Below are 26,104 nucleotides of genomic sequence, written 5' to 3'. Positions count from 1 at the left end.
ACTGTTACATCGCTGATTGGGGGCGTCGCAAAATGGGCACGATGTACCGTATGGGCCGCGGTACTTTTGCGCCCAAAGGGTGGTCACGGATGGGGTAAGCGCAGCACCAACGCGAAGCCTCCGCAATGTAACCTCCTCTCGGCGGGTTAAACCACCTGGGAGTCTGACCCACACGGAGGTATAAGACTCGTGTGGTACGTCGAAGCTTTCTTTTTCCCGTTGCATCTGTCCTTGAGCGTCCTCAGGAAATGCGGTAGTGCGTGCGGTGTGACTTGTGGGTGGGTTGCCAAATCAGCTTTGACAAGGTCCGGCAAAGCGGCCCGAGACACCCACTGAACACGTATCCGCACAGATGCGGAGGCAGCAAGATGGTGAATACTATCCGAGAGTGACGTAGACCGATACACTCGTCGTATATCGTGGATAGCTTGCGTCGAGTCCGTACGAATAATGACTGAGAACATCTGTCAGGTATAATAAAGGTATTAGTGCTGCCAATCCGTCACGTATGGCAGCCAGCTCAGCAAGGTGAGCCGGTGGCGCGGGATCCGCAAAATACGAGCATGTCTGCCAAGCCTCTGGTATTGATGGGCATACAAGAGCGGTGTGAATGGTGGTGCCACTCACACTGGCATCAGTATAGGCGACGAGGGTGGCGGTATCTTGGTGATCGGCACGAAGCAAACGGGAATCTTGGGAGTTCGCCTGGCGTGGATCTAGCTCAAGTATCTAGCTCAAGGTATATTAGTGTCATACCGAAAACAACTCATTGACGTTGCTTTAGCTGCTTACATGACAACACCTATACTCATCAATGACAGAGGTTTTTGCTTGTCGCTTTTGTAATTGATGGGAGTCGCTGCTCTGCTTGCCGACCAGCTATCGGGTTGCCATGTAATCATCAGAACTTCAATAAGAAGCCTCCGCACGATGGTGCAAATGCCACTGTGGAGTTCTACCTTGCCCGAAACGTATTGCGGTTTTCTCAATAACAGATCATCGGACAGGTTTACGTCACCGAGAACATGTGCCGCCTAGAAACGATTCAGACGTATTGTACGGTGGCACAAGGCGCCACAGGACACCGCCGCTGTTCAGACTAATGCCACTTATGGCCTCGAGTATCTGGTGTTAGTAACAGTAAAATAATTTAGGGAAGCCTTAACGAGGAAAACAAAATATCTAAGTGAAATAAAAAAGCGGTTGCGTATCAAGCACAGCGAATACGTATAGAAACACGATACAGGCAGCACCCCCAAGAGCCAATAAGTATTGTTGCGTGTGACGTCCCAAAACCACGATATGATTATGAGAGACGCTGTAATGGAGAGCTCCAGAAATTTGACCACATGGGGTTCTAAAATCTAAATATAAGCACATGGGCCTCTAGCATTTTCTTTCCATCGGAATGTGGCCGCCGCGACCTTCGGGTCAGCAGTCAGAACCATAACCACTAGACCACCGCGGCGGGTAACCCCTAATAGCTATGAGAATTAAATTCAGTGCCTATGGAAAATAGCGTAAAACGGCTGGTTCGGACGCTCATGAGAAAAACGGACCATTTGGTGTAACAAAGCCTCTCGAACAACATTTGCAAATTGAAATGGCTCCTAATAATTTGTGTTATAATGGAAACTCAATTTCGCGATTTTGCCTAGTGGTAAGCCGAATTTTTGTTACTGTATACGCCAGGCGCACCCGGTTTATTATATATTTCCTCACAACATCGCCATTACATAAGAATAAATTCAAGTGGACTACAAGTATGTGAACAGTAGCAAAAATGACGAAGACAGTTAAAAGCAAGAATAAATCAAACCTCCCAGGCGGGCTTACCCGCCAGGAGGAGGTGGTGTTGCGGAGACTTCGTGTGGGGGCGGCACTTACTCCGTCGGTCACATATGCCTGGCCACAACATCTGCATGGACCATTTGGGTATACTTGCCCATTCTGTACCACCGAAGCGTCCGCGGTTACAATCAAGCACCTGTTGTGGACATGCCCTGGCCTGAATCAGATACGGCGGCGCTACCTGAGAACAGTGGGCCTTCATCCGACAAGACCACCAGATTATGATTTGTGGCTCTATGGGCCCCATCATAGAGCATTGTTGATGTATATAGCGGAAGCCGGCCTCTACCTGTATATTTAACTGTGTATGCCGTTGGGCAAACTCTCGAAATTAAAAAAAGAAAAGAAAAAGAAAAACGCACGCCAAGATAGCGTTTGGTAAGTGAATGCTTGTTCTGTTAGATCCAGGATCAGCACCTAGCTGTGGTGCTATTCGCCGCGACATCGGGCTACAGGTGGCAGCTCCGTGGCCGCGCTAGTGTGGATAGGAGGTTGTCGGCACGTGTACAAACGTGCACAACAGCAATTCGTTGTGAGCGATGTGACCCGATTTCCGGCAAACAAAATGCGTTGACTACAGCTTTGTGGTACTATGTGCGCTCTTCATTCCCGAATTAATGCACGAAGCGCGCCGAACGTTAGGATTACTTGTGAGAGAAGCGCATTCTGGCAACGAACGGGTTGCTCGCTTTCCGCGACAGTCGGCGTTTTCGCAGTGAGTGACGTTTTCTTGTTGTTTTATTTGTACATGTTTAGCTTGTGTTCCACCTACTACGCACTGCTGTATAGCGCGACTGAATTAACTATTTACTTCTTGTCAGGGGCGTAGCCAGAAATTTTTTTCGGGGGGGGGGGTGTTCAACCATACTTTGTGTATGTTCGTGCGTGCGTTTGTATCTGTGCGTGTATATGTACGCAAGCGAAACTGAAACATTTTTGTGGGGGGGGGTGTTGAACCCCCCAACCCCCCCCCCCCCTTAGCTACGCCCCTGCTTCTTGTTCATTTGGATGCCCCTCAACAGCACGATGAGTTGAAATAGCACTTTGTGCACTGCCTGCTCAAATATTCATGCGCATTTCTTATTCAGTTCTCCATGAAATGTAGGACAGTTGATAGGTTTCCTGAGGAAAGCTAGGTGGCTGACAGCGCTTTAGAGCTACAGAGACGTTTAACACGCACACGCTTGTTTTTATTCCAGTAACAGCACACAAAGGTAACTGTACAGCACGGAAATTTCTTCGATTCATTACTTGCACGACAGTAATGGAACAAAGGTCCGGTTATTTTACGGGACCAAAGTACGTTTTTTCTTACGAGTAATGTCCGCTGCCTTCCGTCAATCTAAACAACGCAACACAAACGCTCAAGATAATGTAAAAAAAAAAGATGTGGCTTCGCGTGAAATTACTACGACATAAATGTAGACTACGCTGTTTGGATCAATTTTGACCATCAGCGCTCTTTAACATGCACCTTAATCTAAGTACACGGGTGTTTTTGTACAAATTTCGCCACAAGTTAAAATTGCCCAAGGCAACTCAGTTTTGCGATTTCCGTGTCATTTCATTTTCTGTCCTTTTTAGGGGATAATTTAAGTACCGAAGTGTCAGACGTGACATAACAGAAATATTTCTCTCTAATGAGACCAGGACCGTACACAACTAAAGCTCGTCAAGTAACGTATAAACAACACCTAACCATAACCACGACCTCCTCTATAACACAACGCTCAAGTACATGCGAGCCTCTTTTTTTTTTACCACCGCGCCGCTAAAAGGCTATATTCACATGAGATTTAATACTACTCATTTTTAGGGCAACGACGAGTGCACTTTGCAACACGATTGAACCACAAAGCGGCACCTAATCTGTTATGACACTCGTGAACGTAGGATACGACGACCACACACAGCACTCTCGACAAGTGCACTCTCTGATCTTATTACAGTACATAGACAGTCGATCAAGGCCAAATGCTTCTTTACATAGTGTTAGGCATACGTACGAGCAGCTAAAGTTGCATTAACGCAACGGAACAAACCGCCTTTTGAGGATATGCATGACGTACGCGCACATGCAAACAAACGGGGCTAGCAGACGACGCATGGAGCAATCCACACTAGGCGCGGTTCAGTAAGAAGCCGCTAGGCGACGACTCCGCTCGATCTCGCGGCCAATATCGTTGGAATAGTATTTGCATAAAAGTTATCTCATTTCATTTATGTCGAACTTACATATAAAGATCCTTCAAATCACCGTTGTGGGAAAACGACGAGACGCAAAGAAACCCGCCATTCTTGCATTCTTCAGACTTCGTAACGAAGCACCACGCAAGAGAAACTTCGATAAAGGCACTACAGCGGCATCAGAATGTGTGCGCGAGAAACCGCGCGCATTGGAGTACGCGGCACAGGACAGTTCCTAAGTGCCAAGTGTCACAGCACTGACACAACTAAAAAAAAAGCCATAAAACAAAAGGTCGGCTGGGCGTACGTTCGCGCGCTTGTCAATCGAGACGACGTGACCTCCCCCACGTGACTCTGCTCCACCAATAGGGGCGCTCACAGCTCATCGCCTATCCTCGCTGGAAAACTCTAGTGGGAAGATAGAATAATGTCACGGCCTTTAGTTCTAATATGGTGACTGATGTGGCAGCATTATCAGCTTGAGAAGCGGCGTTCAGCCAGCGTTTATTGTTTCGCACGGTGATGGTGCGATCGCAGTATCTTGTATCTTAAGATACACGATACATTCTTCACTGTATCGGAAATACAGATACTGATACATGTCTTGCGAGACGTATCGCGATACAGATACAGGATACCCAAAGAGCATCTAAGATATTATCTAAGATACAGGTACCTTCGATACTGGCCAGCACTGGGGAAACACAAGCTGAACATGTACAAATAAAGCAAGAAAATGTCATCCATTGCGAAAACACCGACTGTTGCCGAAGGATAGAGAGCAACCCTGTTCGTTGGCAGAATACGCTTCTCTCACAAGTAATAGTAACGTTCGGCGCGCTTCGTGCATTAATTCCGCAATGAAGAGCGCACATATTACCAGAAAGCTACAGTCAACGCATTTTGTTTGCCTAGCACTCCTTTAATGCACAGTTTTGTTTTTCCTATTTTCTCAGTTTCAAGTTTTTGGTCTCGTTACATCCTTCTGACAAGCGTTTCTGAGCTTTGGTACACTTGATATTGATCATTTTTGTATTGCTGAAAAGCTGGATGCTTAGTAAGCACAGAAGTGCCTTATGTCACTGTAGGAAAGTGTAAATTAATACAAAAATAAAATGAAAAATATCTTTTCTCAGTAACCGAATGGTGAACTTTGAAGCTTCATAACTTTTGTTGTAGGAAAGCTAGAACCATAAAATTTGCTTTTTGTCTCATTGATAAATGTAGATTGCAATGACATTCAATTCAGCGGGATCCGAGTAGCCAGTTTATTAAAAAGATGATTAAATAACATTTTAATTAATGATTAATTAAACAATTAGTGGTAAGGGGTACATGAAAACTTGAGTTCATATTTGGCTTGTACAAATGTAAATACATGATCACCAAAGTTTTCATCGTCCTAACTTAAATAAAAAGATGCTTTATGTCAAAATACCTGTCAGATGCTGGCTGTCTGTAGCAGCATAAAGGCATCACAGACAGCACTAGGCCACTCCATCATGCCAGCTCGGCGTTCCGCTGCAGGAGGAAGCCCAGTATTAGCAAATGTGTGCAACGATTATTCAATTTTCAAACATGTGATGAGCTGTATAACACTTTTTCATGGTATTAATTTTGGTTACAGTTACGTTCTAGAAAAGTACAACCGATTGAATCCACTATGGAAATCGACGGCGCATGATGCAATCAGTCGATAACACTGGGATGCCTAAAAGGTGTTTCATAGTCTCGTGTTATGTCCGCACTTGTGCTCTAGTCACCATTACAATACACTAGCCAACAGTTTGGATGGCAGCGTTGGTTTTATACGAGCAAATATATTGGCCTCCAGGACATAGCGTGCGCCACCTCAGTTGTGACGTCACTCATAGGATGCAGGGTTGAGTCGTCTGTTGAAACATGACATTTCCTGTGCTTTGGCCACCACGCATGCTTCCTCCTCGTTTTGAAGCTCATTGCTTAAAGAAGCAGTATGACCCGATAATCCAGGCAAGCAAACCACGACTCGGCGCGCCCGGTCGCACCAGTGTGTCTAATTAGCATGCTACAATCCTGACCTAAAGCCGGTGCAGCTGATGCCATGGAGGACGATGCAAGTGATGTCGCGAAAGCTAAGCTGCTAATATATTATGACATACTTTCCCTGTAATAATTCTCAGAATTACTATAAGACAAACGAGTGAACTTGCAACAATGAGGGAAACGTGCCGCCAAACAGTAATACCATTACGCGTTCGGTGCACATGCACTACTGTCAACAAACACGTGGGAATGGTGAGCCGAGTGCATTGCCGCACATACATAGAAGCGCTGATGGGATCTGCAAAACAAAGGGCCGATATCCCCTCCACTGCTCTTTCTAGTTGTGCTCCGACTTGATTGAAAATCATCACCATTTTTTTTTTTTTACTTTTCGACTTGATTTCACTTGTTGGCAACGTATCGATGTTAGTTTTCAGTGCCTTCGATGCAAGCTTAAACGTGATAAAATGTTAACGTTTCGTAAGGAACTTGCCATGAGAGATATTTGATACATGGGTGCTTTTCTATTTATGTATTTTGTTAATTTACAGTGAACCTGTCGTTCTCCAGCATCACCCGCGGTACGCTGCCGGGAACACTCACTAGCACCCGTCAGCTGTTATTGAACATCTTAGCTGTGGCGGTGTACACGAAATCCTCTGTCCTCGTTTGTATCGTGCTGAAACCATTCAACATGTCTAACGAAATCCTCTGTCCTCATTTGTATCGCACTGAAACCATTCAACATGTCTAACAAAATCCTCGTCACAAGAGTGCTTGTTGCAAACCTGCGAGTTAGCGTTGGCGGCTTTTCCCATTTTCAGCTTTACCAGTCAAGTGAAGCAAATTTTTTTAAATGCGAATGCATTTCTTAGTCGGTCTATGTGAGCCTCTCCGTTCTCACTCCCTCTCCCGTAGCAACAGCTGCAAGCGCACGCGCTCCTCTCGCCGTTCGCTCTCTCGCTTCTCTCGCCGTCCTCCCTGCGCTACCGCCTCAATGCAGTGCGTTTGAAACGCGTTTGTAGCGTTTGTGCTGCCTTGGCACAGCTTGAAAACAGCGCGTTCTAAACGCGTTTGTGCTGCATTGAAGGCGGTGGCAACATCCCTGAGGTGATTACGAACGCACGTAGGAAGCTTTCGTTGAAAGAGGCGCCCAAAAGGGAGACACTTGAGCGTGTCAATGTGTCCAGCTTTACGCCATTAAAATTACTACGCCCTGTACTCTCGGCGCAAGAAATGCATTCGCATTTCCTCACGATTTCCTTCGGGGAGGTGGGGGCATTTTTTACATTTGGGGTATTAATGAAAACTTACAGCGGGATCTGTCGTATACGTCTGGCATTGCGGCACCGAACAGTATACCAGCAATATTGCAAATCAGTTCTGCGGAATCCCGCAAGGTGGCGGAAGGGTTAAGAAAGGGAAAATAGACAACCACCCGTTTGTAGCACGAAGCCACAAGGAAATCCATACGGATTTCTCAGAAATAAAGCCTCTTAGTTGCCGAAAAATTCGTCCTGGTCCGGGGATCGAACCCGGGACCAACGCCTTTCCGGGGCGGTCGCTCTACCAATTGCGCTAACCAGGAAGCTAGCAATTGGCAGCGCGAGGGCGAATTCGTCGACAACTCGAAGCAACTGGACACATATTGCAAATCAGTTCTGCGGAATCCCGCAAGGTGGCGGAAGGGTTAAGAAAGGGAAAATAGACAACCACCCGTTTGTAGCACGAAGCCACAAGGAAATCCATACGGATTTCTCAGAAATAAAGCCTCTTAGTTGCCGAAAAATTCGTCCTGGTCCGGGGATCGAAACCGGGACCAACGCCTTTCCGGCGTTGGTCCACACATTTTGCAATATGTGTCCAGTTGCTTCGAGTTGTCGACGAATTCGCCCTCGCGCTGCCAATTGCTAGCTTCCTGGTTAGCGCAATTGGTAGAGCGACCGCCCCGGAAAGGCGTTGGTCCCGGGTTCGATCCCCGGACCAGGACGAATTTTTCGGCAACTAAGAGGCTTTATTTCTGAGAAATCCGTATGGATTTCTTTGTGGCTTCGTGCTACAAACGGGTGGTTGTCTATTTTCCCTTTCTTAACCCTTCCGCCACCTTGCGGGATTCCGCAGAACTGATTTGCAATATGTGTCCAGTTGCTTCGAGTTGTCGACGAATTCGCCCTCGCGCTGCCAATTGCTAGCTTCCTGGTTAGCGCAATTGGTAGAGCGACCGCCCCGGAAAGGCGTTGGTCCCGGGTTCGATCCCCAGACCAGGACGAATTTTTCGGCAACTAAGAGGCTTTATTTCTGAGAAATCCGTATGGATTTCCTTGTGGCTTCGTGCTACAAACGGGTGGTTGTCTATTTTCCCTTTCTTAGTATACCAGCAAGCTGAAGCTGCTTGCACGCAACCTAGCACTCCTTTTACGGCAACAATAGCTGGCCGAATTAAGCTTCACAGGTTTAGGATTGAATGTTGCACACCGCAATTTCACCCTAACGTTCTGTTCCACAACAACACACAGCAAGGCGAGCAGGAGCGTCCTATCTGTGACGTCAAAACGATCGCGGCGCCAGCCTCCAGTGGAGGCCCTCGCAGCCAATAGATTTATATCTGTCATGTTGATGCTATGCCATCCTTGATGAGGTGTGCCAGAGATGTTATTTGCAGTTTTTAATTGTAGTGTATTAATTAATATATAAAAATACAAAAGGCAACTTGCCACTGTTAGGGACCGAACCTACAAGCTTCCGACAATGCGTCGGAGAAAGAAGCCACAACTGGTCGTGGTTTGTTTGAAGCTTCGTGAAAGAAAAAAGAAACGCACTTTATATCTCTCTTGGTCGGCAGGGGTGCTGTTGCTGTCTGGAAGTGGTGAAGTACTGAGTCACCGTGTTAAATGGACTGTCTACCGTCCTTCATCGCTTTCTGTTTTGTACCGCAATAGAAAGCATACTGCCTGAAGTGTCTGACCTTGCAGCGGTTTCTCTGAAAAGTGAGTAGAAATTTCTAAAACAGAATTTTTCGATCTGCATTCGGTCTTCTTCCACTGGCGTGAAACATGCCCACAATACTGGTTGATGGGACGGGATGACAATTGTAGTGTCGGTAAAAATTAAAACCGAAAGCACATCTGGTCTCTGTAGGATTACTTTATTTTCGCTGAACACTAATGTAATGAATGTAACAGTCGTTTTCAGCACGCTAGCTGTTAAATGAAGCCTTATTATACGATTACTGAACACTTGTTTTGCAGTAATCGCAGTCTATGCGTTTATTTTAGCACTACTGCCGCAATCCAAGCCAAGTTGACTCATGAAAAAGATGATAAATGCACGCCTTCACAGCGCATCACCTGTGAGACATCCTAACAACAATATAGCGGCACATTACGACCAGTGTGGAGGGCCGCATGGCATAGCGCATGAGTAGAAGCAGACGAAATCGAAGACGGCGCCGCAAGCAGCACTACCGAGCGCCTTTTTGGATGCGTGAGAAAAAAAAGCAAAAAATTACTCTCTGACTCAACCGAAAGCTGCCTCAAGTGCGTAAGAGAGAATTTCAAGTTATACATGTTTGTTTTTAAGCAAAATGAGTCTGCCTGCGAGGACTTCTTGTCCTACCAGTAGATTGACCACATCGCTGTTCGGTGACGCTAGCGGTCATTCTTTCACGATTTTCAACATCAAATTAAAAATATAGTTCCTTTTTTATGGCGCAAAAGCATGCTCGTTGCCTCCGATGTGACGAACGATTTGCTCATTTTCACCACAATCAGAAAATTTTTTCCGAGCGGTAGACAGTGCCTTTAAAGGGCCCCTCACCAGGTTTGACAATTTTGAGCTGACGAGCGCAATGCATGCACTGGGCGTTCACGATTACGTCTGCCAAAATTTGCAACGCTACGCGCCACGTAAATGGGTCAAATTTCAAGCTGAACGCCGCTTGCCCTTCTTCTCGCGGCCGCGCGCCCCAGAGAATGAGGGGATGACGTACATGAGAGAATGGCCCTACGTAGATGGTAGTGCTGTGACGTCGCTCCTCTACGTAGACGACTGTGCTCTCACGTCGCTAACAGTAGCACGTGACACTGCGATAATTATTTGACACGACGTGTAGTTGGTGTAATTTGTTGCTTGATTGGATAAATAAAACTTGAGAGCAATAATCAAACACACAAACGGAATGTGTGCGTTTTCTGTTTTAATTTTTACTGCGAATCGCAGCGAGATTCGAGACCCGTTTCGCACGCGTTCGTGTTCTCGCGCTTTGCGCATCGTGCAGACGCCACCCTTTACAACGAAACTAATTTTCTACCGCGTTCCAGCGCTCATTAGGCTCATTTATCCTCCCGCATCTAACTAGATGTTCATGCGGCACACCGCTAGTCTCGCGTCCGTAAAAATGTTACAGCTTTCGTGCTCAATAATAGGTTGAAAAGCCAAGTGATCGGCGAGGGTGCATTCGGCATAGCTTGCAGAGATGAAGCTCAAAGAACGCTGCCACAACACCGCTCGCGTCTCGGGGGCTCGGGCTGGTTCGGGCACGTCATGCGCTCGTGACATTTTGTGCGCATGACGTGTTCATGCGTATGCGTTATTTGATCCTCCTGCTCGCGTGCCGAAGAGGGCAGGGAAGGGATTTGGCTTGCGAAGGCTACGCGGGGCGAGCGGCAAGGGTTTGCAGCTCGCCTCCTCGCATCATGGTTTCGCGCCGCTACAAATTATTGTTTTTCTCAGCTTCTGACCGACCGATTAGAAATATTCTTCTGGCATAATGCTCTTAATTGGGCTCGCAACAACTTGCAATGTCTAACTAAAATTCGTTAGGTCACCTGGTGAGGGGCCCTTTAAGGAGTGCTTCGATAGCTTCAGTGCAGCAGCGGCTTCGGGCAGTATTGCATGAAACTCTACGGTCAGTGCAATGCGGTATACAAAGTGATTCAGTTCGATGACGATGCAGTTACGTGCTTTGGCTGTCCTGTCGTGTTAGCATGTGACATATCCCTATAGCAGTGCAGCTTTCACATGCACCAGTGGTGTTTCTCCGGAGCCTACTGCTCGGAGCGTGATAATACCGAGTAATAAGCATCACCAAAAGGCAACGATGTTGATGGCCGAATGTCACGCAAGTGAGTGCTTTGGTGCAGCTAGACACGCCAGCGGGAAGTAGAACGCCTCTTTGCATTCACGGCTCAGGCTACAAACCCTGCCTCGTGTTAAGCACAGTGCGGTAGTGCATGCATGAGAACAAGCATAGGTTACCCTAATACTGGGGAGTGCACCCTGGCATTTCTCTCCCCAAATGAAGAGTTTGACAATGTATATCATGTATCAGTGTCTATTACGTTATTGTTGTCGACATCCCGGCATGAAACAATATGCAGTGTTCAGATTTACATTAACAACTTCAGCTGCCACAGGGTGTAATCATAACCTAGGCGTTAGTCGTGATGATAGAGATGTGCCACTAGGTGTCAAAGGGGGTGCATCCACGTCAAACGGTGCTACAGTTGCCAAACACTAATAGACTCTGGGCAAGCTCTCATATATCAAGAGACAATAAACAATAAAGTACTTCTGTGAAGCACGTTTCACTTTCGTGTTATACCGATGCCTATGATTGAGGCATCAACCGTGTTTTGCTTAAAGTGCCTGCAAAAATATTAATTTTAAAAAGACGCTAATCGATAGCGATTAATTGATTAATTTTAAACCGGTGAATGGTTTTGTTAATTGATTAAAGGAATGAATGGATTATACGTACTTCGTTTGTGTCATGTCATGTGGTTTCTGTTTAACATGCCTAATGGTTACTGCATGTTTGCTTGCTGACATCGGATCGTGCTATAAGCTAGATTTAAAGGGACACTAAAGAGCAAAACGATTTTTCTCATATTAGTAAAGTACTCTTTCATGATACAAAAACGCCACGTTTGCTGCGAGAAGACGCGTAGTAAGCAAGAAAACGGGCAAGAACGAAATATGGGTGGCAAGGCCACCTTGAAGTTTCCGCACCATGGCCGTGACGTCGCATGTTTTGACGGAGCTCCTAGAGCTACGTAGTTCTTAATCGGTAAAAGTGAAGTACATTGCCCTCTGAGGGGGCCATAGACGTAACATACCAAGTTTGGAGTAATTTTGTTGAGCTAATGGCGCCAAAATACGATAAATACACTTTGAAATCCGTGACGTAACGCGGGGAGATTTCGGCGTGAAATTTAAAAAATGAAACTTGAACTTGATTTTCTCCTCCACTAAAAACCTATGATGGCGAAATTAACATTAGACTTCTCAGAGCACAGTTTATCTACCTAAGCCGATTAATTGTTCCTCTTTAGTCTCCCTTTAAGGCATGAGGAAGTAGTCAGTGTGCCTGTTTATTTCACGTCACATGCAGAACTACTCGATTTACAGTACGTCTATACGCATTGTGACACTTGCTACAAGTTAATAAAGCGTCATTCGTGCTACTGCCACTAATGCACGCCACAGGCCCTTTGAAAGCTAAGAGATAAAAATGAGATACCAAGAAGGAAACACTGGCTTGTTTTCACCTGACTAGCACAACAAGACCCACCTTTAAGTCACAACTTGTCAAATTAAATAACTTTGGCTGTAGTAAGAAAGACAACCAGTGCTATAACGATAGTTCGAACTCACTTTCTGCAGTCTTGAGTTCGAAGTTGCGGTGAAGGTGTACAGAGTACACCCATCAACCACAAGACAGGCCACCGCGCATCGTAGCATAAGCTTGCCAGCTCTTCCTCCTGCAATGGAGAAGGGGGTGTTTGTTTCGTAAGTTGAAACATATGTCAATGCTATAGCAATACATCACACATCCACAGCTGTACTCCTCCTGAAGAAAGCAGAAAAACGTGAGATCGATAGGGGGTCCGTCGAGGTGATACAATTCTCGCTGCTATGCCCTGCTTGTCTAAAAGAAGTACAAGGCTAGATTGGGAAGAAATAGGAATGAATATTAACGGAAAATATCTTAGCGATTTACGTTTGCAGAAGACAAAAACGTCTCAAGGCTTAAACGAGAAAACATTTATGTAGGGTTGAGGACGAATGTGCCGAAGAGAAAGGTAATAAGGTGGTCCGGCGAAAAAAACGAGAATTCCTAATACAGCGGGTTGAATCAATAACGACACCGAGGTCATCAAAGCACTCCTTCACTTCCTAGGAGACACTGGAATTGGATACGTGGCTGTGCAGGCCGTCAGTCGAGTCCGCACTTTGCTTTCATCTTCATTTCCCATTTTTTTCAGCCCCTTCACAATCCCCATACATTCTCCTCGAGGCATGCCCAAATATGGTCGCAGAAATAGCCTTTTTCGTTCCCAACCTCTAGCTACTTCTCTCCAATGCCGAATGTAATGCGTCAGGAAATGTGCAGAAGGCGTTGTAGACGTGAAACTGTGGCTTAATTGTTTATAGATTGCTAAGCGGAATCGCGAGACCAAGTTGGTGAAAGTACCCGCGAAATCATTGCACTAATGATGAATAGCTCACGTGTTGTGTCTTGAACACATAGAAGCTGCCTATGTGAGTCCACCGAGCAAATACGACGGATGCAGCAAATACAACGACCGCCGCTGCGTGCTCCCGTGGATACGTGTTCGCTGGGTAGGCGACCACTAAGAGCAGGGTGACTCCCGAAGCAATGGTGAACAGGAGGGAGATCCAGGTGAGGATGGCTCCCAGCAGCCATAGTGCGCCGGCGCCTCTGTGTATGAACTTGTGCGTGATGCAGGCGGCAATGACGATCCTGAAGAAGCTTAGTGCTGAGCAAAGGAAGGCCCAAGTTGTCATTTCCTCCCTTATGCAGCGTGAGACGGTCACGTACCCGCTCTCCTGTAGTATGAAAAGGCAGAAGGAGTATTTACATTATTTTGGTACCCAGGAACCATGAATGTGATTAAACAGAACTACAAACACACATATGGTTACTCACTTCATCTTGATCTATCAAGGCCGTGACCGTTTCGTTGTATTGGAAAAAGGCAAAGAAGCCTACTGCTATGTAAAACAAAGCGCTAATCAGAGCAAGCAGCATTTTTAACCTTACGCGATGGTCGCCTTGTTCGAACTGGACGAAGAGCGCGTTCTGGGGGCACCCGCGTGCGCGAGCATACCAAATCACTTCGTTGTCTTCTCTCAAGAGGCTTTGCCGGCCTACCTCGCGTGATCAATTTCTCATCTCAAGAGCGAGTCCCGGTCGATCGGTTCAGGTGCAAGAGGACATCGAGCACATCTCTAAGGAGAAAGATGATAGCGTGAAGGAAAAAATATAAATAACCACAGTAATGCAGTACATATGGTGCGAAGGGGTTCGGAGTGTTGCTTATCACTAGGGCTCCGTGTTTTCGGGTAAATCCGAAAATATCCGATAAACACTAGCCGCTAAAATTTTTGACGATTCGGATTTATCTGACAAACTCCGTTTTTAAAAGATCATTTTCAACGTTCAAAGGGCATTTTCAAAGCTGAGAATCATCAATCGAAAGGAGCGCGCCTCCATCAGCGGCAGCAACCTCGTAAAGTATGCTTGCGTCTTTTACAACGAGCTTTGAAGTTGTAATACGAAGGAACGTAGATGGTTTGCATTCAAGTATTTGTGCTTGTGTGTATATGTGTTCGAGCGTTCCAACCTTATAGACATCTAAAATACACTTAGTGTGTTCGTATGTTTTCGTGTTCAGATATTTCATTTAAGACTTGGGAGTATTGAGAATAATAATAATAGTAGGTCCTTTATTTTTCATCAAGAAGGTGCGGGAGGCTGGGAGAAAAAATTTGCAGTGGCTTAGCTCGGCTATGCCAGGATATACGTAGCGTTAGAAAAGGTCCAGCTGATTATTCGTAGCTTTCCAGATTGTCTACGAATTATTAGCCTTCTGTTCATTCTTCGTACGCTGAACCGCTAATTGCCAGGCAACTACTTCGGGATCCGATGAGATAAGCTTCTCGGCTCTTCTGCACCGTTGAGCAGCATTTGCGCTCTCCTTCATGGCGCTACCCACCTGCAAACGCCAGTCAGAGGCGCTATCAAGCGGCTCCAGCGCAGTGTCAGACGGCGACTGCACAGCGAAGGCGAATAGCTGCGCGCGCGCCGGCGCCAGTGTGTGCCATTGCTACGACGCCACTCCTCTCGAATGCGCAGACCAGCAGCGGCGACTCGCGTGCGGTGGTGGAGGAGTCTGCGCGCGTGCCGGGGCCAGTGTGTCTACCGCGGCTACGACGCCACTCGGCCACTCCTCCCGAACGCGCAGACCAGCAGCGGCGAGTCACGCGCGGTGGTGGCGGAGAGCGCGTGAGATGCCGGCTCCGGTGAGCCAGCTGTGTGACATCTCTGATCCTCGCGCATGCGCAGCACGCTCATGAGGATCCACGCGAAATCGGCTCCGGCTAGCCAAGTGTAGCTAACGCTACAAAAGCTGGGAAACAGCTTGGCGCCTGCCCCAAAAGTACAGAAAAGTGCGCTTTGGCGAGTTTACAGCAGTGCGTTATAAAAAGGTTCGATTTCAATAACTCGATGGCGCTGAGGTTTCTAAGTGATACAAAAGGGTTTATTTACATATTTACAACTGTTAGGGAGCTAAAGAAGGGTGCTTCATCTATCCTTGCTCGAATGTCTCCTCTCTCCTTGGCCGCCGAGTTCCCCCGCGCCGGCACTCTATCTCCCTTATCGTTCCTGTTGGCGGTGCCCGTTCTCACGCAGGCGTTCCAATCACCCTGCCTCCACCGTTGGGAAAACCAACAACTGAGGCGAAGTTTTCCTTCAACACAGCGATAACATAATTAAAACGAAATTTTTTCTATGCTTCGGCTGTGATTTTCATCCATGCCTTGCGACTACGCACTGTAGCTCTCTGCGGTGCAGGCCGCCTATGCGATGCTGTCGCGCCTTGAGCTTCAGCATTGCAGAGGAGTTCACCGCTGAGCAAGGGCTCTAATGCTTTCATTCTACTCTGCCTGGCATGGAATTTACGTCATCTACGACGCCAATACGGGCGGGAACCAGCAAACGTTTTATGGGCCGATGAAACGCTCATCCTGTTTCAGAAAATTGATTTTCTTTCGTCGAAAAGGAACAACATGACTGCTCAGAAGTGTGAACTGTTTCAGTTGGGCAAAACAGGAGAGATAAAAAAGGTTTACGCTATAGTCTTCGATTAACTTGCTTTGTCTAGCTTATCATATGGTAGCTTGCAGCAATCGTGGCGGTTTGCGTTACCGCCCTACGTTACCTACAAAAAAAGTTAACGCATTACCATTACCATTACCATTACCCAAAAAAAAGGAACGTACCATTGAGTTGATATACTGACTCTAGAGGAAAAGCGGGCCAATGCTTTGAAACCTATGACCGCATGGCTTCCGCCATGATGGAACAAAAAGAACGGTGCCAGATCCTGAGACGCTCGCTATATTTAACGACAGTAATCTACCAAACGAAGCTAACTACGCGCTGTTGGCGCTATGTCAGGGAACAGGGGCGTAGCCAAGGGGGGGGGGGTTCAAACCCCCCCGAAATTTTTCAATTTTGCTTGGGTATATACACGCACACATACAAACGCACGAACACACATAATGTATGGCTGAACCCTCCCCCCCCCCCGACAAAATTTCGGGCTACGCCCCTGTCAGGGAACATCTGCTGCGTTTTGATGCGTGAAGCCGTGTGTTAGTGTAGCGTTGTCTGTTCAGCTGGCTCGATTGATAACAGTTACCATTTGCACCTGTTTGTGCATGGTTTGTACTAGGCACGCGCTACCAATAATGCATAACGAATAGAGTTTCTCCCTTCTCTGGCAGAAGGGTCACACAGCGGATTCGCAGCTCGAAACAAAGAGCGTAGGCCGTGGTCGCGTGGTGCTTCGACTTGCAATGAAGAGACACCTGTATCCACATTCTTTTCCAGCTCATTGCTGCCGTACTTCAGCGAAGAGAGCCATTGTCACAAACGAGCGCGTCAATAAAGCGCGCGCGCCGCCCCTTTCAGACACTCTAAGAAAAAAATCGAGTATTTGGGGAGTATTTCTGCCACACAACAATCGTCATCAACCGCGCGTACTTTCCTCGCGTTATCACCCCGGTCCAGGTACTTCCCGGTCACGAACGGCGCGCGCGTTATCAGCGTGACGTAGCATTCTTGACACGAAAATGACGAAAGCCGGATTTTCAAGAGAGGAAACACGAGCAAGTCAGATGACGATTATTGTGTGGCAGGAACACTCCCCAAATACTCGATTTTTTCTTAGAGTGGACGACAGCGAGAAACCACGACGCCGGCCGCTCGCACAACAAGCGCGCGCAACGAAAAAATTCCACAGCATATCCACGGGGTGAATGATGAGTGGGGCGAAGCTCTCGTACGGCAGGATCTTGGCGGCGGCGTCGCGCAGCTTCACGCCCAGTACATCATCAACGACGTGAGATCGGGCCGGTTTATACTAAAGGGTCGATGAGAGCCATGGCGACTTGCAGCTCACTTTAATTTTACATGTACGCTGTGAATTTTTATTGTTTAATCACGCACAGGAGAAATCTCACCAGTCACTACCTTGGAGGTAAACAATGGCTGCTAATGGGGAATGAGAGACAGAAGTAGTCGGCTTTTAGCTAACACTTACACTTCTACTTCTAACGTCTCCTACTGGAACATTTCAATGGCTGCTAATGGGGAATGAGAGACAGAAGTCGGCTTTTAGTTAACGCGCACGCTGCGAACTTTTTATTGTTCAACAACGCACAGGAGAAATCTCCCACCGGCACCACCTTAGAGGTCAAGATCTGGTACTAGCGTTAAGACTGGTTATGCACTACGACGGGGACGAACGGGTGCCGCTTTAAGGAGCTTCGCCCCTAAAATGCCCCCACCTCCCCGAAGGGAATCGTGAGGAAATGCGAGTCCATTTCTTGCGCCGAGAGTACACGGCGTAGTAATTTTAATGGCGTAAAGCTGGACACATCGACGCGCTCAAGTGTCTCCCCTTTGGGCGCCTCTTTCAACGAACGTTTCCTACGTGCGTTCGTAATCACCTCAGGGATGTTGCCACCGCCTTCAATGCAGCACAAACGCGTTTAGAACGCGCTGTTTTCAGGCTGTGCCAAGGCAGCACAAACGCTACAAACGCGTTTCAAACGCACTGCATTGAGGCGTCGGCGCAGGGAGGAGAGAGAGCGAACGGCGAGAGAAGGAGCGGAGAAGCACTGCACCTACCCTCTCCTACACTCTCTCCACACACGTGGGAGCTCCGGCGAGCTCCCACGATGCGAGCGCCATCACACGCCAGAGCGCGCTCCTCCTCTCCACTCACTCTCCGCTACTCCGCCCGCACCACCTGCTCCGGTTGCTAGGGACGAAGATAAGCGCGCGCGCCCGCAGCTGTTGCTATGGGAGAGGGAGTGAGAGCGGAGAGGCGTGCGGACAACGTCGGATGCCTTACATAGCCCGACTAAGAAATGCATTCGCATTTAAAACAAGTGTCAAAAGACGCCGGCGCGCCTCTGCTCCTCGCCCACTCGAAACAGCCGTAAACAACCAGCCTGGGATCAAACGCCCGGCAAACTCTGGAAATATCTAAAGCAACAAATGATGCAACGCCGAGTGACGCCACTGCGAGCGGAATTGACGAGAAAAAATTACACATCTCCCCCTACGGCCAACCATGGTGGGATGCGAAAGCATCGCGAGGGTGCGCATCGAGTTTCCGTTTCTCAGACAGTGGTTGTCGAGGCGTTTGCATTACCGCTTGCCGACGCTGACGTTTACGTTCGGCTTCCCGAGCCTTCCTCTGCTCCACGGCGGTGGCGCTGCCGCTGCAACTAGCGCCGACGTTGACGTGTTCAAGGCGTTTCGCATACCGCTGCACATAGAGAAATGACGGAAGCACAGCGAACGCGCGCTTTCGCAGCCTCGAGATTCGTTTGCCGGCGTTGCCGTTTACGTTAAGCTTCGGAGTCGCCACCTGGCGGCTTCTGACTGAACCGCGCCTAGTGTGAATTGCTCCATGCGTCGTCTGCTAGCCACGTTGTGTTTGCATGTGCGCGTACGTGATGCAGGTCCTCAAAAGGCGGTTTGTTCCGTTGCGTTAGTGCAACTTTAACCGCTCGTACGTATGCCTAACACGATGTAAAGAAGTATTTGCCCTTGATCGGCTGTATATGTACTGCAATAAGATCAGTGAGTGCACTTGTAGAGAGTGCTGTGTGTGGTCGTCGTACCCTCCGTTCACGAGAGTTATATCAGTGTAGGTGCCGCTCTGTGGTTCAAGCGCATTGCAAAGTGCACTTGGCGTTGTCCTAAAGATGAGAAGTATTAAATCTCATGTGAATATAGCGTTTCAGACGCTCGGTGGTAAAAAAAAGGCTCTCATTGCACTGCGCGGTGTGGTTAGGTGTATAACTTCGGGACTGTCGTTTATAGGTTACGCGACGAGCTTTAGTTGTGTATGGTCCTAGTCCCACTACAGAAATATTTTTGTCAAGTCACGTCTGACACTTCGGTACTTAAATTGTCCCCTAAAAAGAACAGAAAATGGAATGTACGGAAATCGCAAAACTGAGTTGCCTTGCGCAATTTTACTTGCGACGAAATTTATACAAAAACACCGGTGTACTTAGATTAATCCAAATGGCGTACTTTACATTTATGTCGTAGTAATTTCACGCGAAGCCACATCTCTTTTTTCTTTACATTACCTTGAGCGTTTGTGTTGCGTTGTAATAGATTGACGGAAGGCAGCGGACATTATTCGCGTGAAAAAACGCACTTTGGTCCCGTGAAATAACCGGACCTTTGTTCCATTAGTGTCGTGCAAGTAATCAATCGAAGAAAGTTCCGTGCTGTACAGTTACCTTTGTGTACTGTTACTGGAATAAAAACCAGCGTGTGGTGTTAAACGTCTCTGTAGCGCTAAAGCGCTGTCATCCACGTAGCTTTTCTCAGTAAACCTATCAACTCTCCTACATTGGAGAACTGAATAAGAAATGCGGATTAATATTTGAGAACGCAATGCACACAGTGCTATTTGAACTCATCGTGCAGGAATACGGGCTTTCTTTTTGTTGGGGGGTATCCAGATGAACCAGAAGTAATACATAATTCAGTCGCGCTGGAGCAGTGCGGAGTAGGTGAAACTGTATTATTATACAGGGCTGGGCAAAGATACTTTGAAATTTGAAATTGTATCGCGATACGATACAAGATACTACAACACTGATTGTATCCGGTACGATACATTCCAATTGTATCTTAAGATACTTCGATACATTCGCAAATTTGTTATTATATATCTATATAATGTAGCACTAAATGCCTTTGCTTATGTGCGCTTGAAAATGTATTAACTGCGACCAATTTTGTTTCATTTGAACGAATGTGTGTATCTCAAATGTTTTGTACTTTTTTTTCGAAAGTCTGCCCTTAGGCATAATATTTATTCAGAAATACACATATAAATTTGCTTCGTGTATGAAGTCCAGTAACGAGCGATGGTGAGGTCCACTAACCCAGCGGTCAAGGTCGGGTGGTCGGCCAGGCCCGAGTGCACGTAGGTGACGACGACCGCTTAATTGTAGACCCGTGCATGTCCACAATAAGTGTCTGACTGTTACATCGCTGATTGGGGCGTCGCAAAATGGGCACGATGTACCGTATGGGCCGCGGTACTTTTGCGCCCAAAGGGTGGTCACGGATGGGGTAAGCGCAGCACCAACGCGAAGCCTCCGCAATGTAACCTCCTCTCGGCGGGTTAAACCACCTGGGAGGTCTGACCGACACGGAGGTATAAGAGCTCGTGTGGTACGTCGGAAGCTTTCTTTTTCCCGTAGCATCTGTCCTTGAGCGTCCTCAGGAAAATGCGGTAGTGCGTGCGGTGTGACTTGTGGGTGGGTTGCCAAATCAGCTTTGACAAGGTCCGGCAAAGCGGCCCGAGACACCCACTGAACACGTATCCGCACAGATGCGGAGGCAGCAAGATGGTGAATACTATCCGAGAGTGACGTAGACCGATACACTCGTCGTATATCGTGGATAGCTTGCGTCGAGTCCGTACGAATGATGAGCTGAGAACATCTGTCAGTTACAAGAAAAGGTATTAGTGCTGCCAATCCGTCACGTATGGCAGCCAGCTCAGCAAGGTGAGCCGGTGGTGCGGGATCCGCAAAATACGAGCATGTCTGGCAAGCCTGTGGTATTGATGGGCATACAAGAGCGGTGTGAATGGTGGTGCCACTCACACTGGCATCAGTATAGGCGACGAGAGTGGCGGTATCTTGGTGATCGGCACGAAGCAAACGGGAATCTTGGGCGTTCGCCTGGCGTGGATCTAGCTCAAGTATCTAGCTCAAGGTATATTAGTGTCATACCGAAACAACTCATTGACGTTGCTTTAGCTGCTTAACATGACAACACTTTATACTCATCCATGATAGAGGTTTTTGCTTGTCGCTTTTGTAAATGATGGGAGTCGCTGCTCTGCTTGCCGACCAGCTATCGGGTTGCCATGTAATCATCAGAACTTCAATAAGAAGCCTCCGCACGATGGTGCAAATGCCACTGTGGAGTTCTACCTTGCCCGAAACGTATTGCGGTTTTCTCAATAACAGATCATCGGACAGGTTTACGTCACCGAGAACATGTGCCGCCTAGAAACGATTCAGACGTATTGTACGGTGGCACAAGGCGCCACAGGACACCGCCGCTGTTCAGACTAATGCCACTTATGGCCTCGAGTATCTGGTGATTAGTAACAGTAAAATAATTTAGGGAAGCCTTAACGAGGAAAACAAAAATATCTAAGTGAAATAAAAAAGCGGTTGCGTATCAAGCACAGCGAATACGTATAGAAACACGATACAGGCAGCACCCCCAAGAGCCAATAAGTATTGTTGCGTGTGACGTCCCAAAACCACGATATGATTATGAGAGACGCTGTAATGGAGAGCTCCAGAAATTTGACCACATGGGGTTCTAAAATCTAAATATAAGCACATGGGCCTCTAGCATTTTCTTTCCATCGGAATGTGGCCGCCGCGACCTTCGGGTCAGCAGTCAAGAACCATAACCACTAGACCACCGCGGCGGGTAACCCCTAATAGCTATGAGAATTAAATTCAGTGCCTATGGAAAATAGCGTAAAACGGCTGGTTCGGACGCTCATGAGAAAAACGGACCATTTGGTGTAACAAAGCCTCTCGAACACATTTGCAAATTGAAATGGCTCCTAATAATTTGTGTTATAATGGAAACTCAATTTCGCGATTTTGCCTAGTGGTAAGCCGAATTTTTGTTACTGTATACGCCAGGCGCACCCGGTTTATTATATATTTCCTCACAACATCGCCATTACATAAGAATAAATTCAAGTGGACTACAAGTATGTGAACAGTAGCAAAAATGACGAAGACAGTTAAAAGCAAGAATAAATCAGAGAGCTCACCTTGGCAGTACGTTAAAGGCATGTTGCAGTAAGCAGACCAGAAAAAAAACAATATAGATTGGTATGTAATGTATGAGATGTAATAGAAGGACAGCTAAGAAAGAACTTCTTTTAACAATCAAATTAGGATTTTAAAAGCTTTGAATAAAAGAAAAAGAAAAACGCACGCCAAGATAGCGTTTGGTAAGTGAATGCTTGTTCTGTTAGATCCAGGATCAGAACCTAGCTGTGGTGCTATTCGCCGCGAGATCGGGCTAACGGTGGCAGCACCGTGGCCGCGCTAGTGTGGATAGGAGGTTGTCGGCACGTGTACAAACGTGCACAACAGCGCTTCGTTGTGAGCGATGTGACCCGATTTCCGGCAAACAAAATGCGTTGACTACAGCTTTGTGGTACTATGTGCGCTCTTCATTCCCGAATTAATGCACGAAGCGCGCCGAACGTTAGGATTACTTGTGAGAGAAGCGCATTCTGGCAACGAACGGGTTGCTCGCCTTCCGCGACAGTCGGCGTTTCCGCAGTGAGTGACGTTTTCTTGTTGTTTTATTTGTACATGTTTAGCTTGTGTTCCACCTACTACGCACTGCTGTATAGCGCGACTGAATTAACTATTTACTTCTTGTCAGGGGCGTAGCCAGAAATTTTTTTCGGGGGGGGGGGGGGGGTGTTCAACCATACTTTGTGTATGTTCGTGCGTGCGTTTGTATCTGTGCGTGTATATGTACGCAAGCGAAACTGAAACATTTTTGTGGGGGGGGGGGGTGTTGAACCCCCCAACCCCCCCCCCCTTAGCTACGCCCCTGCTTCTTGTTCATTTGGATGCCCCTCAACAGCACGATGAGTTGAAGTAGCACTTTGTGCACTGCCTGCTCAAATATTCATGCGCATTTCTTATTCAGTTCTCCATGAAATGTAGGACAGTTGATAGGTTTACTGAGGAAAGCTAGGTGGCTGACAGCGCTTTAGAGCTACAGAGACGTTTAACACGCACACGCTTGTTTTTATTCCAGTAACAGCACACAAAGGTAACTGTACAGCACGGAAATTTCTTCGATTCATTACTTGCACGACAGTAATGGAACAAAGGTCCGGTTATTTTACGGGACCAAAGTACGTTTTTTCTTACGAGTAATGTCCGCTGCCTTCCGTCAATCTAAACAACGCAACACAAACGCTCAAGATAATGTAAAAAAAAAAAAAAAGATGTGGCTTCGCGTGAAATTCAGCGCTCTTTAACACGCACCTTAATCTAATTACACGGGTGTTTTTGTACAAATTTCGCCACAAGTTAAAATTGCCCAAGGCAACTCAGTTTTGCGATTTCCGTGTCATTTCATTTTCTGTCCTTTTTAGAGAATAATTTAAGTACCGAAGTGTCAGACGTGACATAACAGAAATATTTCTCTCTAATGAGACCAGGACCGTACACAACTAAAGCTCGTCAAGTAACGTATAAACAACACCTAACCACAACCACGACCTCCTCTATAACACAACGCTCAAGTACATGCGAGCCTCTTTTTTTTTACCACCGCGCCGCTAAAAGGCTATATTCACATGAGATTTAATACTACTCATTTTTAGGGCAACGACGAGTGCACTTTGCAACGCGATTGAACCACAAAGCGGCACCTAATCTGTTATGACACTCGTGAACGGAGGATACGACGACCACACACAGCACTCTCGACAAGTGCACTCTCTAATCTTATTACAGTACATAGACAGTCGATCAAGGCCAAATGCTTCTTTACATCGTGTTAGGCATACGTACGAGCAGTTAAAGTTGCATTAACGCAACGGAACAAACCGCCTTTTGAGGATATGCATGACGTACGCGCACATGCAAACACAACGGGGCTAGCAGACGACGCATGGAGCAATCCACACTAGGCGCGGTTCAGTAAGAAGCCGCTAGGCGACGACTCCGCTCGATCTCGCGGCCAATATCTGTTGGAATATTATTTGCATATAAGTTAATCTCATTTCATTTACGTCAAACTTACATATAAGAGATCCTTCAAATCACCGTTGTGGGAAAACGACGAGACGCAAAGAAACCCGCCATTCTTGCATTCTTCAGACTTCGTAACGAAGCACCACGCAAGAGAAACTTCGATAAAGGCACTACAGCGGCATCAGAATGTGTGCGCGAGACGCCGAGCGCATTGGAGTACGCGGCACAGGACAGTTCTTAAGTGCCAAGTGTCACGGCACTGACACAACTAAAAAAAAAGCCATAAAACAAAAGGTCGGCTGGGCGTACGTTCGCGCGCTTGTCAATCGAGACGACGTGACCTCCCCCACGTGACTCTGCTCCACCAATAGGGGCGCTCACAGCTCATCGCCTATCCTCGCTGGAAAACTCTAGTGGGAAGATAGAATAATGTCACGGCCTTTACTTTTAATATGGTGACTGATGTGGCGGCAGTATCAGCTTGAGAAGCGGCGTTCAGCCAACGTTTATTGTTTCGCACGGTGATGGTGCGATCGCAGTATCTTGTATCTTAAGATACACGATACATTCTTCAATGTATCGGAAATACAGATACTGATACATGTCTTGCGAGACGTATCGCGATACAGATACAGGATACCCAAAGAGTATCTAAGATATTATCTAAGATACATGTATCTTCGATACTGCCCAGCACTGGTGAAACACAAGCTGAACATGTACAAATAAAACAAGAAAATGTCATCCATTGCGAAAACACCGACTGTTGCCGAAGGATCGCGAGCAACCCTGTTCGTTGGCAGAATACGCTTCTCTCACAAGTAATAGTAACGTTCGGCGCGATTCGTGCATTAATTCCGCAATGAAGAGCGCACATATCACCAGAAAGCTACAGTCAACGCATTTTGTTTGCCTAGCACTCCTTTAATGTACAGTTTTGTTTTTGCTATTTTCTCAGTTTCAATTTTTTGGTCTCGTTACATCCTTCTGACAAGCGTTTCTGAGCTTTGGTACACTTGATATTGATCATTTTTGTATTGCTGAAAAGCTGGATGCTTAGTAAGTACGGAAGTGCCTTATGTCACTGTAGGAAAGTGTAAATTTATACAAAAATAAAATGAAAAATATCTTTTCTCAGTAACCGAATGGTGAACTTTGAAGCTTCATAACTTTTGTTGTAGGAAAGCTAGAACCATAAAATTTGCTTTTTGTCTCATTGATAAATGTAGATTGCAATGATATTTAATTCAGCGGGATCCGAGTAGCCAGTTTATTAAAAAGATGATTAAATAACATTTTAATTAATGATTAACTAAACTATTAGTGGTAAGGGGTACATGAAAACTTGAGTTCATATTTGGCTTGTACAAATGTAAATACATGATCACCAAAGTTTTCATCGTCCTAACTTAAATAAAAAGATGCTTTATGTCAAAATACCTGTCAGATGCTGGCTGTCTGTAGCAGCATAAAGGCATCACAGACAGCACTAGGCCACTCCATCATGCCAGCTCGGCGTTCCGCTGCAGGAGGAAGCCCAGTATTAGCAAATGTGTGCAACGATTATTCAATTTTCAAATATGTGATGAGCTGTATAACACTTTTTCATGGTATTAATTTTGGTTACAGTTACGTTCTA

This window comes from Rhipicephalus sanguineus, unplaced genomic scaffold, assembly GCF_013339695.2.
Source record: "Rhipicephalus sanguineus isolate Rsan-2018 unplaced genomic scaffold, BIME_Rsan_1.4 Seq433, whole genome shotgun sequence".
NCBI lineage: Eukaryota > Metazoa > Arthropoda > Arachnida > Ixodida > Ixodidae > Rhipicephalus > Rhipicephalus sanguineus.
The sequence above is the reverse complement of the archived record's forward strand: the minus strand, read 5'-3'. Positions refer to the sequence as shown.